Below are 12,199 nucleotides of genomic sequence, written 5' to 3' on the forward strand. Positions count from 1 at the left end.
ATAAAACATACTGATTTAAATACTTATTTCAAAAATTGATACTCATTTTATTTAAAAAAATAAAATTCTAAAATACCTTAAAATTTTAAAACAACATATAAATATACTCGTTCAAATTTTGAATCTTAAAAAGTGTATATATATTTATCTAATTATAAAGAAAAAAAAGTCCATGATAAAATGTGATTTTTAGGAGGTCATATTAACAAACTAACCCACTTTTGTCCTTTTTTTAAGTTCATTAACCTCCCCCAACAAAACACTACCCTCTCGCACTGTTTTTGGCTCGCTGCGTCGCCTCCGCCGCCGCCTCTTCTCTCTCGCCGTAGCGCCGCTCCGCCGCCGCCTCTTCTCTCTCGCCGTAGCGCCGCTCCGCCGCCGCCTCATCATCCTCGGGGAAGACCATCGCTATGTCATCGCCTCAGGTCCCTAACTCCCTAATTCCTAATTCCCTTATCTTCCCATTTATGAAAACCCCAAATCCCTAATTCCCTTCGCTGCCGCTCACCCTCATTGTCGGGTTCTCCACCGCACTCCTCTCTCTGTTTAGGACTCACAGGAGTCACCACCGGCGTTGCCGCCGCCTCAAACCTCTCTGGCGTTGCCTCGTGCCTAAACATTGCTTCAAAGCTCATCCGATTCCTGTACTTCGTCGGCGTCTGTGGTATGACTTTCTCTTTGATCTCTTCTTTTCTTCAGCGCCGATTCGCTAAACTAACCTCGCAATTCATTTAGTTTTAACTATCACTGAGAAGACGCAAAGAGGACTGGAGTTCATCGGAGTTCGAGAAGCCACTGGTTGTGACAGGTGAGATCCCAATCCTTCTCATTTTCATTCAATCGGCTTTGGAAGCTCCTCAACAGTGCTTAATGTATGAATGAACTCAACGACAAGAAGAAATATTTTGCAATGAAACTGATGATCTGTTAAAATTGGCGAGGTTTGTCTTGGTTTGTTGATTAATGAATTTTATGCATTGGGGTAGTTATGATCTGGATCTTGGGGGTGTGGGATTTACTGTTTTCCTTTTGATTTGGAGAGCTGTGTATGGTTTATGAAACTTGTGGTGAAAACAACTCTTTTCTTTTTCCCATATTAGCAGCATCTTGTAGTTTTGTATATGTGGGGTTAGGTGATCTCCTAGCTTTGATCAACACTGAATCATTTCGGATGTTTCAATATTGTCATGAAGAGGACTGCATACAATGAAGCTTCCTCAAGTATGCACCTTTTTTTTTTTTATATATGAATGATTTGAGCAATGAAGACCATAGAATAATGCCTTTCATATCTAGATCGCAGTCAACTTTTTTTACTTGGAAATTGCGGTTTATTTTATTTATTTGCATCATTCTGTTTAAGTTTCCTTCTATTGTTTTATCCATTCAACATTAGCAAACATCTTGAGCTGAATATTCTGGCATCTCCTGCAAAACAAACAAAAAATCAGCAGTTGATAGTGACTGCATGAAATAAGTCATGTCTTCTATTATTTTAGGATGTAGAAGAAACTTGCCCAAGTTCACTGAACTATTATTGAAACAACATGAGGGATTAGAGAAAGTTGACTTGATAAGAAATCCTCAACCTAAGTTTAGCTGCATCATGATAGCAATAGAATCACATAGAAATTAGTGGCCTTGCATGTAGAAATTGTTTTTAATTTTTTATTTTTTAATTGCCTTACGTGCCTCACTGTCCTCTTTGGTCCTTTGATGTGTTTATTATTAAAAATTCCAGACATTGTCCATTTGTTCCTTAATTTAAAGAGAAGATCGTTTTTTTTTTTATATTATGCCGGCGAGTTGCTTATTTGACCCTAATATATTTTGAAAGGGATGACCAATCAAACCTCAAGTTCATGCCTACTTGATTAGATACAAAAGTTATAAGACTTTTTCTTTTCTTTCTTGTGCACAAAGGATTAGGAATTCTTAGTGCTTAGTTTCACTCAAACTATATATTCTTTCTGTTTGCTCACAAACTCAGTTGATACTGTCATTAAAAGAGAAAAGCTGAGAATGATTAGAGTATTAGTGGTATGGAAAATAATATATTAGCTTGAAAATGACAGAGATTAGACACCCTAAACCTGTGATTTTCTTTAATAGCTTGTTTAATAGTGAATCTTTCCATTATTAGCTAAGAATCGTAGAACAGCTGCAGCTGATTTTTCCCAGCAAAATATCACATCCCATCACCTGCAAGAAGCAAAGAATATATCAGCTTGTCAATCAATCAGACAATTGACCTTTTTTGAATTGCTTGGCCAATAAATAATTGAAGTTGTTTTCTTTTTCCTTTTTATTATTAGCATTGGCATTTGTACAAATGAATTCAGTTCAGCTCTCCTAATTAGTGCTTAATCTCGTTGAACAAATATGGATGCTAGCCAAACAATTGATCTTTATAGGATATTGACTTCAAGGCTATGTGTATTGTGTTAATGAACCTCTCTAGTGAAAGGAATCCTAGACCATGATTGAATAGAGGACATAGTGTGTGGCCTATTTCCTTTTTGTTAGAGGAAGTGGGTCACTATAAATTTTTAAGTGTTTTGCTTCATTAGAGAGAATAAGCATGCTTGGCTCCTAAGCTTGTAATCTTCCCCCCACTTTCCTTAGCTTTCCATTCTCAAAGAGAATATGGTAAAGTACTATGCATGCTTTCCAAAGGCTTTGCTTTTCTTATGAGCTTCTCTAATTACTCTTTCATCTTACTAAACTTGAATGATGTGTTGGTTGTTTTATTTAATGATTTTCTCCTATGTTTGGTGAGAGTTTTTTTTTTTATTTATTTATGGAGATTACTATTTAGTTGGATCTTTATGACTAAGAACCATTCAAAATAGTTAGCGTAGCGGTTATTAAAGAGTCAACAAAGAATGATGATAATAACAATATATAACAGACCTCAACACTATTCATTTGTTTCCTTATAATTTAGAGATTATTTTTGTATTTTTTAAAAAAATAATTGCTCTCTATGTTGATGTGCAATCAAACAAGTTGAACCAATTTTAGGTCTATTGTTACAATAGTAGTACTTTTTTTAATATTACATTTTTATAGCTAATTCTGTCGAGACGAGCTCGAATGCTTCAAAGCTCAGCTCGGTTCAATTGCATCCTAGTGGTGACTATGATATATATGATATTAATCTTTAATATATTAGATAAAATTTTAATGGTAAAGATTCTAATAATAGAAAACGTAATTAATAAATTATGTGAAAATTTTAAATTAAAATTAAATTTTAACTTTTAAAAAATATATATCTTTTATAACCTGCCCCTAAATTTTACTTGCAAAATCACGAGTAATTAATCTCTCAAACAAAATTAAAAGAGAGTCATAAGATTACTTTTTAAAAAAAAACGAGGAACCGCAAACTAATTTCACTGTTTTTCAAAGACTGAAAAAAAATCCAATCTGCTGCCTTGTTCCAGACCCAAACCCGATTCAAACTATGCTTTCTTGTAGATTGGTGATTCTGTGATGAATATGCTGTTATATTTTGTGTGATTTTTGTATATGCGCTTTGATTGATGGACTTTTTGAGTTTTGAAGTCTGTAGTGATGTATTTGTGATTTCTGGGGCTTGATTTTTGTTGTGCTCTGCTTGGTGAGTGAGATTCTCTATCGGTCTGTGTTTGAATGATTGATAGTGCTGGAGTGATGGAAAAGTTCAAGATTTGGAGAGGAAACTCAGACAATAGGCTGGTTATTGTATAAAGCTTTCGCTTTTTCTGTTTACTTCTATCAAATAGTATTCTGGTGATAATTCTTGTAATTTGTGCCTCCTCTATTACAACTTAGATTCTTTCAAAAAGACAATTATTTTATGGGTTATGATAAAAAAAGATGGAAGAGGAAATCATAGTTGAGGAGTAAAAGTGTAAAGTTGTTTTGTGCACATCTTTCTCTCAAATCTTACACTAATAACTCTCTCCCTTTCACTTCGGTAGTTGTCTCTCTCCCTTTCCCTCTCCGTCTCTCTTCTTCGCGTGTGGCGGGGACCTCTCTCTCCCTCCATTTGGAGCACCGGCGTCGCCGCCTCACCTCTCTCTCTTGTTGAGGGTGGCCGCCACCTTCTCTCTCTCGTTGAGTGTTTGCCGTCATCTCTCTCCGGGAAAGCAATCGCCGCTCATTTGCGTAAACAGCTGAGCTCGAGCTGAGAATCAGATAGGAGATCACGCGAGGCAAACTCTCTCGTAGTGGGTCCTTATCTTTCACCGATTTTGGAAAAAGCAAGGGAAAAGTTTGGAAATTTAGGGGAAATCGAAGAGAAAGAAAATTGGAAGATCAATGGCTGATTTTCAGACGTCTACCCATCGATCGAGGTGGATTTTCTCTCCTGAAGACCTGGTAATCTCATCACTTCCCACATCAGTTTTTCTTCAATGCCTTCAAGTGACAATGTGTGATTTTTTAGTTTCTCTAGGAATTAGTGATAATGCTTGTAAAATTTTATCATATTGTGCTGGTCATCAATCAATAGCAGTTTGTTTGGTTCTTTAGAAATTTGTGTCATTTAGATGTTTTTCAAGGCCAAACTTTTTTTCTCTTTTGATAAATGTGGGTAAGTCGTGAGCCCTCGACCTTGAATTGGGAGGAATTTAAACTCTCAACCTTTGACTTGGGAGGAGAATGAAGTACCACTCACCTATTGTGGAGGTAGTATCAAGAGCAAACATGAAACATGCTTCTGGATAATTATTTATTTATTTATTTTATGTCTTTAGTTGATTCTTTTCCTTCTTGTGTTGGTATCTCACTTTTGTTTAGGTCGAAAAGCATGAGACTGCAAATCAACGAGCTGCAAAAATGCTGGAGCAGGTAACCTTTTGATGCTGCCTTTTTTTAAAAAAAAAATCTTTTTTTTTATGTAAATTTATTTGCTATAGGTGTAGCCTACCCAAGATAGTTTTTGCTGAGTAAAAATGAATCAGGGATATGTGCATTGATAATTGTTTCATTGACCTTTATTCAATGTTATGGTGGAATCAATTCCTGAATTTAGCTTAATATTCATTTACTAGGTTGATACAACCAACCATCTTGCTCATGTTTTTTGTGATGACATTTTAACCATTTTCTTCTCCTACTGAGCATGGTTGTTTTCTTTCTCAACAATGTATGGATCATTTTTCCTTCTTTATCTAAAATAAGAATAATTGTTTGCTTGAAGTACGGTACCACACGTCTGGAAGTTAGTGTTGATGGATCACTATCCTATCCTGAACCTATCCATGACCAAAGAGAGAATGGTAAGCTCATCTCCTATTTTTGTACTTGCTGAAAATTTATTTACTTCATTAATAGTTTGAAAGTGTTCTTGCAAATGTTCTTTTCCTTTTTATTTCAAGCTTTCTTGTGCTGGTCTAACTGTCTTGATACTTAAACAACTATTCCACGACAGAAAGACAATCCACTTCAAAGCCTCTTAGTTGTGAAGAAGAGCAACTTATGCAAGTGTTTTATGAACAAAAAATTCAAGAAGTTTGCGGAGCATTTATGTTCCCTCACAAAATTCAGGTATGGGCATTATGGTGACATTTTGTTTAAAACAGAGTTACTCTTTCAGAAAGTAATCTTATTTCACGCTGTGACAGGCAACAGCTATCATATACTTTAAAAGGTTTTATTTGCAGTGGTCTGTGATGGAGCATCACCCTAAACACATAATGTGCGTGATAATTCTTTTGTTCTATGTCTGAATTTCTTTTCCTTTTTATCTTTCTTATTTTTTTTATGCCCGTCAACCTTAGATTGATTATGGTGCCCTTGTGGCCAGTTTTAGTAGCCTATGTTACTCTTGCTTCCCCATTAATGATTGGATATATTCTATCATCTTAGCATCCTTCAACGTAAATAGGAAATTTAATTAGCATGATTTTTATGGTTTTGCACCTCCATAACTTACATGACTTCGACAGATGCCACAGTGCCTGTTTGCTTTCATTCAATATCTCGTAGTGCTATTATTCTTGTGTTCTAGGTGGAGCTAAGTAGTACAAATATCATTGTTAGTTGATAATTAGTAGGTCACCATCTTGATATACAGTACACCTTTTGCCTTTTTTTCTGTTTACAGGCTAACTTGCATATATGCTTCCTGCAAAGTTGAAGAAAATCATGTGTCTGCTGAGGAACTTGGTAAAGGAATCCAACAAGATCATAAGATGATTCTTAATAATGAGATGCTTGTCCTTCAGGTGCATTTCCTATTGTATTTTGTTTGATGACATCAGTCTGCTTGTTGTTTGCATAAATACTTAATGATCAAGTACTTTCAGAGCTTAGGATTTGATCTTATTGTGTATGCTCCTTATCGTCCAATCAAAGGCTTTGTTGCTGACATGGAGGTGAGTCTGTCTTTCATGCTCTTATATTTTCCTGCATGTCCTATTTAGTATGAAATCTAAAAATGACTAAGTTTTGAAGGTCTTGCATATCCTGAGTGTCTCATTAATGTTGTGGCACATAGTAATTGGTGCTTTTCTCTTTCTTCTGCAGGAATTCTGCCAATCAAGAATTGATGAACCAAGCAAGTTCAAGGTAATTCTGGTTTTTGTTTTAGGAATAATTATTACGCATGTATGTTTAGTATGTTTAGACTAGTATGTTTAGTATGTTGTGGCACATAGTATTTGACTTTCAAGGTGATAGCTTCCCTCTGATTAGCTCTATGGATTTCTCACATTCCCCATGTCTGTCCCTTTCTTAGTTCTTACTCATCTGTCTTTGGTATGGATTAGAAATGGAGAATGCCCCCTATAGAGTTCATGGCCTTCACTGCTCTACGCATCGCTGGATTTCATGTTTTAATTCTCATATGAAATTTCCAACGATCATTGTTCTGGTTAGTCCTGTATCATTGTCATTAATTCTTCAAACTTCTTTGGATATTATTCCACAATTTCCGTTTGTCTAAAACTTCTTCAAAGTTGTGTCAAAATTTTCATATTCAGATGGACCAAAATGACTCAACAAGTCTGTCTTAAACCCTGATGCTAGCAGTTCATTCCTTTTAGGTGATAGATAGCAAAGATTAATTACTTTGGTCTTTTTTGGTCAGCAAGCTAGCCAGATGCTTCAAACAAACAATGTTTGAGTTATCTTATTTATTTCGTTTTTTATAAAAAATTAATTATTTAAATATTTTATGTATTAATGAATTTTTTTAAATATTAATATTAATAAATACTTCTAATGAACTTAATAGTAAATTTAAGTTTAAAATATTTAATTCTAACTAGTGGTAAAAAAAGTCATAGTGTGTTAACTCATAAAAATTATTCCGACAGCCTATTTTCAAAATTGATTTTTTTGATAACATACTCTAACTCACTAACCAAACACAACTTTTATCTTTCTCTTTTTGTTGAGTTTGAAGAATTTTGAAACTTTAAAATGCCATTCATTTGGTTATGACATGCAAAACTCCATAAAATTAACATTGTGGATCTTGTACAGCTGTTAGTTGGACATTCATCAAAATTCTATTTGGTTGTTGGTCTTTTATACCTTTTGTGCTATATGTTGCAACCTCCCCCTCTGGTCTATGTGCTCATCTCTATTACGAGGATGTAACCTGGCTATGATACAGAATGATAGGATACTACCTTCCACAAGGGATATCATTTGAGATTGTCCTGACCTCACTTTTAGAATGTGGAGTAGAAGCAGGTCATCTTCCTTGATGGCTGAATTAGGTTTTACATAGATTGAATATGCCAGAATTTGGAATAGATTCCAAACTCTGTCCATAACTATCTTGTTAAATGCAAGCAAACTTTATTGTATTCAAAATGTCTGTCTCCTCCTTAAAAGCCAGGAATATACTCTTAAACAACCAGACTGAACTAATAACATAAATTACATATAACTAACACTTAATACACCTACCATAAGTGTAAATGATGAGGGACCTGACATTTCCAGGTCTCCTTCAATTTTCCTGCTTTCTTCTGCTGCTACTGCTGCTCCCTTTTATTTACTATTTACTCTTTTTCTTTACCATTTAGCAATCATGGCCCGCACTGCTGGTTTTTGTTTCAAGTAGGCACAATATCACATTTCAACTGCTTTTCCCATTTTATTCTCCTTAGGGTTCAAGGTTTAAGATTTAAGATTTATGGTTTAGGGTTCAAGGACCTTCTGATGTCATGGGGAATTTAAAGGGAATACTAGTAGAACTTATAAATGTCCCTAACATGATAATCAGCTTATGCTTAATTGGCCATTATAAATTCAACTTTTTTGGATACAAGACTTTCTAAAGAAATTCTCAATCTAATAACCAAATTTCCTAGTTACCACTAATAATTAAAAATTTAATCTGGCCTTTATAATAGTTTGATTGACTACAACATGATAACTTTAGGTGGACAGCGAGGTGGACAAGTGAAGCAGTCTTTTTTTTTCCCTTAATACGGATCACGTCCTTGAGAAATAAATCATCTTGTATGACACTGTATAATGAGAAACACCCATTGACTTGAACTAGTGGTCATGAATTTGATGGATTCTGATATGAAAGAAAGGACCCTGGTGTGATATTGTTACTTGATGGTCTTTGATTGTGATAATTGCATGTGAAAAATTCATTTTCTAGCCATTGGGCTTATTGTTGATTGGTAATACTCACCAAACTCCTGTAATAACCTTTGAGGGTATCTTGAACTTATTGTTGGTTTTGTCTTTTGCTTAATTGATGACTCTACCAAGCATTGTTATTCTAGAAAGGTGCTGTCTAAATGTTATTGTTGGCATTCATTTGTGTTGTTTTTGGAGAAAATTTGTTTTATATATACTTGTTTGTGTTTAGGGAAAATATCCAATCATGTTATGTATATAACTTGGTACAATTCTCAATGTTTCAACTTCACTCTCTTTTTTCTTTTTCTATAGGATCTCATTGAAACAGCTAAATCAGAGGTAGATAAGATCATGCTGACTGATGCACCTCTTCTTTTCCCTCCTGGCCAGGTAAATGCTATCTACATTGCAGACTGCTTAATGGACATTTTTCTTATGATTCTATTCTTGTTTTTATGTCTTTTCAGTGAAATGCGCCTTTATGTCTTTTCATCTTTTATGGTGCATGTTTCTTTAGTATGTCATCTTTTTCCTGGATCTAAGCCATGCTTAGGCATTTATCTCATCATTCTTTTAAGGTTATTTGATGCCTTGATTTGGCTTTAACAGTTGCTATATTCTACTTATAGATTTCCAATTAATAATTATAGGCACATGACAGGGTACCTGCATAATTCAGGCTGGAATTTTTGCATTCATATGACATCTTATTCCTTTTTTTTGGTTGAAATTGGTTTTGTCGGTGCCACATTTAATAGCAAGATAATTTTTCATCAAATACTAGTTTATGTTTTAGTGCGTGAGATCTCTTTGTGCAGCTCGCATTGGCAGCTTTGTGCAGGGTCGAGATGAGGGTGCACAGGGTACTTGATTTTTGAGAGGTTTCTCACTTTTTCTCTTTCTCCTTCCTTGAAAGGCTTTTGACCTTTTATCTTCTTATGTTGCCAACTGTTTTCTATTAAGTCATAAATTTCTGCAGTTATTTAGAGGGCATATTCAATCGGCAATGCGCCAGCCATAGCACTTTGGAGCTTACTGAATCTCTGAAGGCTGTTGACTTTTTGGTAAGCACTCGGTCATATGTGAATGTTTTTCTATAATGTCTCTAATTCTTGAAGCTTATGGTCAAATCTGGCACAGGACTGTGGAAATTATACTGTACAGGATATTCTTCAATATTGATATTCTATTAGGATCTGTAACTAGCACTTTGGAAGGGCTTTTCTTTTGACACAAGGGAGTGACATCAGTGTGAAAGTTTACCTGATTATGATATTGGTTAGGGTTAGGGTAAGTATTTGCTATTTTAGTCATTAGATGAGGATTTAACATCTTCCAATAGAAAACTGTTCACTAAAATGGTGATGACTGTTAGCTTTATATTAACCATGGTTGAGCTGGAACTAAGGTTTGTTTATTGTGAGGACTGAAAGGGAAACCATTCATTGTTCTGGTAACAGTAATAGATCAAACCATGAATTTGTTTGTTGGTTCGGTTTAAATTTCACGGAGACCTTCCACTCAAAATCTTAATGGTGTTGAATACAAGGAATATAATCATCTAGTTGAGAAACTCAATTGAAATGTTCATTACAAAGTTGCTCAGGATACTCAATTGTTGGGGGATGGATAAATTAACAATGTAGTTGCTCTTATATACTGTTGAATGTGCCAAAGTTTCATAACACACCTATTCCTAACTACTCATCTTTTCTTCGCCTTTGTGGTTGTTCACATGCTTTCGAGGATGACTGCAGGTTGAAAAACTGAAGATCCCGACAGCAAAAGACATGAGGCATATTGACCGGAAACTGAAGAACTGTTTGGATCCAAGCTCTGTTGATGAGTATTTTCTTTCGACTATTAACAAATCATGAATTTTCCTTTTACCATTTCAATTTTTGTTGCTGGAAGTATTTTGCTAACTTTTGTGCAGGAGCAAAAAGCGGGAAAAGCGCTCCAAGCACAAATCTAAACGAACCGGAAGCGAGACCCACGGAGTGCCTTCAGAAATGTAAATTTGCCGTTAAGTATCTGAATTTCAAAGCCCAATTCTTGCTCTAATCTTCTCCCTATTGCTCAGATGTGTTTTTTTGTTCTTTCAGGTAAAAATGAGCTCATGGCAACAATTGGCTGTTGGCTTCCATGCTTTCTGGTTTAAATGTCCAAACATGTTATTCAAAAATTTATTATATAAATAAACTTTGTGAAATTTTATTTATCTTCACCATAACTTTTGTGGATTTTGCATATTATCAAGAGCTGTTTCATTTTATAATTTAGCAAAACAAAGCAGGATATTAGTTTGGGCTTATCTATATATATATATATATATATTGTGTGTGTGTCTCTAATTTCATAGCAGTGAAGAAGGTATTCAAAATTTGATTTCTTAACAAAAACCTGATAGGTCTCTTGTTTGAGAGTCTTTTCTAGATCTTTGCTTAAAAACAATCCAGTGGTTGTTATATTTTTGCCTTTATTATTATTATTATTATTATTATTATTATTATTATTATTATTATTATTTATAATGATGAGGATGATTGTTGCTGTTGTTGTATTTAAGTCTCTTTGTTTGGTTGGTAAATTGTGCCACCCAGTGCTTAGTCTTCATTCTCTTATAAAGAATTGTATGGTTTCTCTCTGATTTTTTTTTATATATATATATTGGAATAAAAATATTAATTTGTTCAAATTATGAGGCTAATTTAAAAAATTTAAAAATATAGATTGTATATTTTTCACCTCTTTAAAATTTTAGGGAGTTATCTAAATCGACATTTTAAGAGAGTTTTTATATTAAAAAAATTGAAAATAAAGTAAAAGTAAAGTTAATATTTTTATTATCTAAAAGAATAATAATGTAAGCGACAAGTTTAAGTAAATCAACATTAAGAGAGTTTTTATATTAAAAAAATTGAAAAAAAAGATAAATATAAAGTTAATATTTTTATTACCTAAAAGAATAATAATGTTAGCGACAAGTTTAAGTAAATCAACATTAAGAGAGTTTTTATATTAAAAAAAAATTGAAAAAAAAGATAAATATAAAGTTAATATTTTTATTACCTAAAAGAATAATAATGTTAGCGACAAGTTTAAGTAAACCAAATAGAGTTTTATAAACATCTAATGTGTGTCTACGCACATAAAACAACTTTTTTTTTTTAATTTTGAGTTCCTGTTTTTATAAACATTGGTACATTAAAAATTAGTCTACTAGATTGCAATTCAAATATTAAAAATTAGTAGAATTTTTAAATATATATTTAAAAAAAATGCCAATTCAATTCTACAGGCAAAGTTATTAGTAATTAATCTTTTTCACTCACACAGAAGCATGTATCTGCCCAAATTTATCCAAAAATAATAAATAAAACAAAATCATAAAGATTAACAATAAGGTATTAATTTTTGATTTTTTTTTTTAAAAAAAAGAGCTCATCAAATAATCTCACTAATGTTCAAAGACTCACAAATAATCTCACTCAAACCGGGTTCAAAATCAAACCAGGTTCAGACCGATCACGTGCCTCGTGACTATTCCCTGAATCCCTGCCACCCTCTATCCCTTATATCACTCCAAAACTTA

General features: G+C 33.7%; 1 pseudogene; it reads left to right on the forward strand.

Moving 5' to 3' along the window:
* The first annotated feature begins 252 nt into the window (after positions 1-252).
* LOC120273682 lies at positions 253-10,904 on the forward strand (annotated as a pseudogene).
* The last annotated feature ends 1,295 nt before the right edge of the window (positions 10,905-12,199 follow it).

The sequence above is a fragment of the Dioscorea cayenensis genome, chromosome 12, assembly GCF_009730915.1.
Source record: "Dioscorea cayenensis subsp. rotundata cultivar TDr96_F1 chromosome 12, TDr96_F1_v2_PseudoChromosome.rev07_lg8_w22 25.fasta, whole genome shotgun sequence".
NCBI classification, from domain to species: domain Eukaryota; kingdom Viridiplantae; phylum Streptophyta; class Magnoliopsida; order Dioscoreales; family Dioscoreaceae; genus Dioscorea; species Dioscorea cayenensis.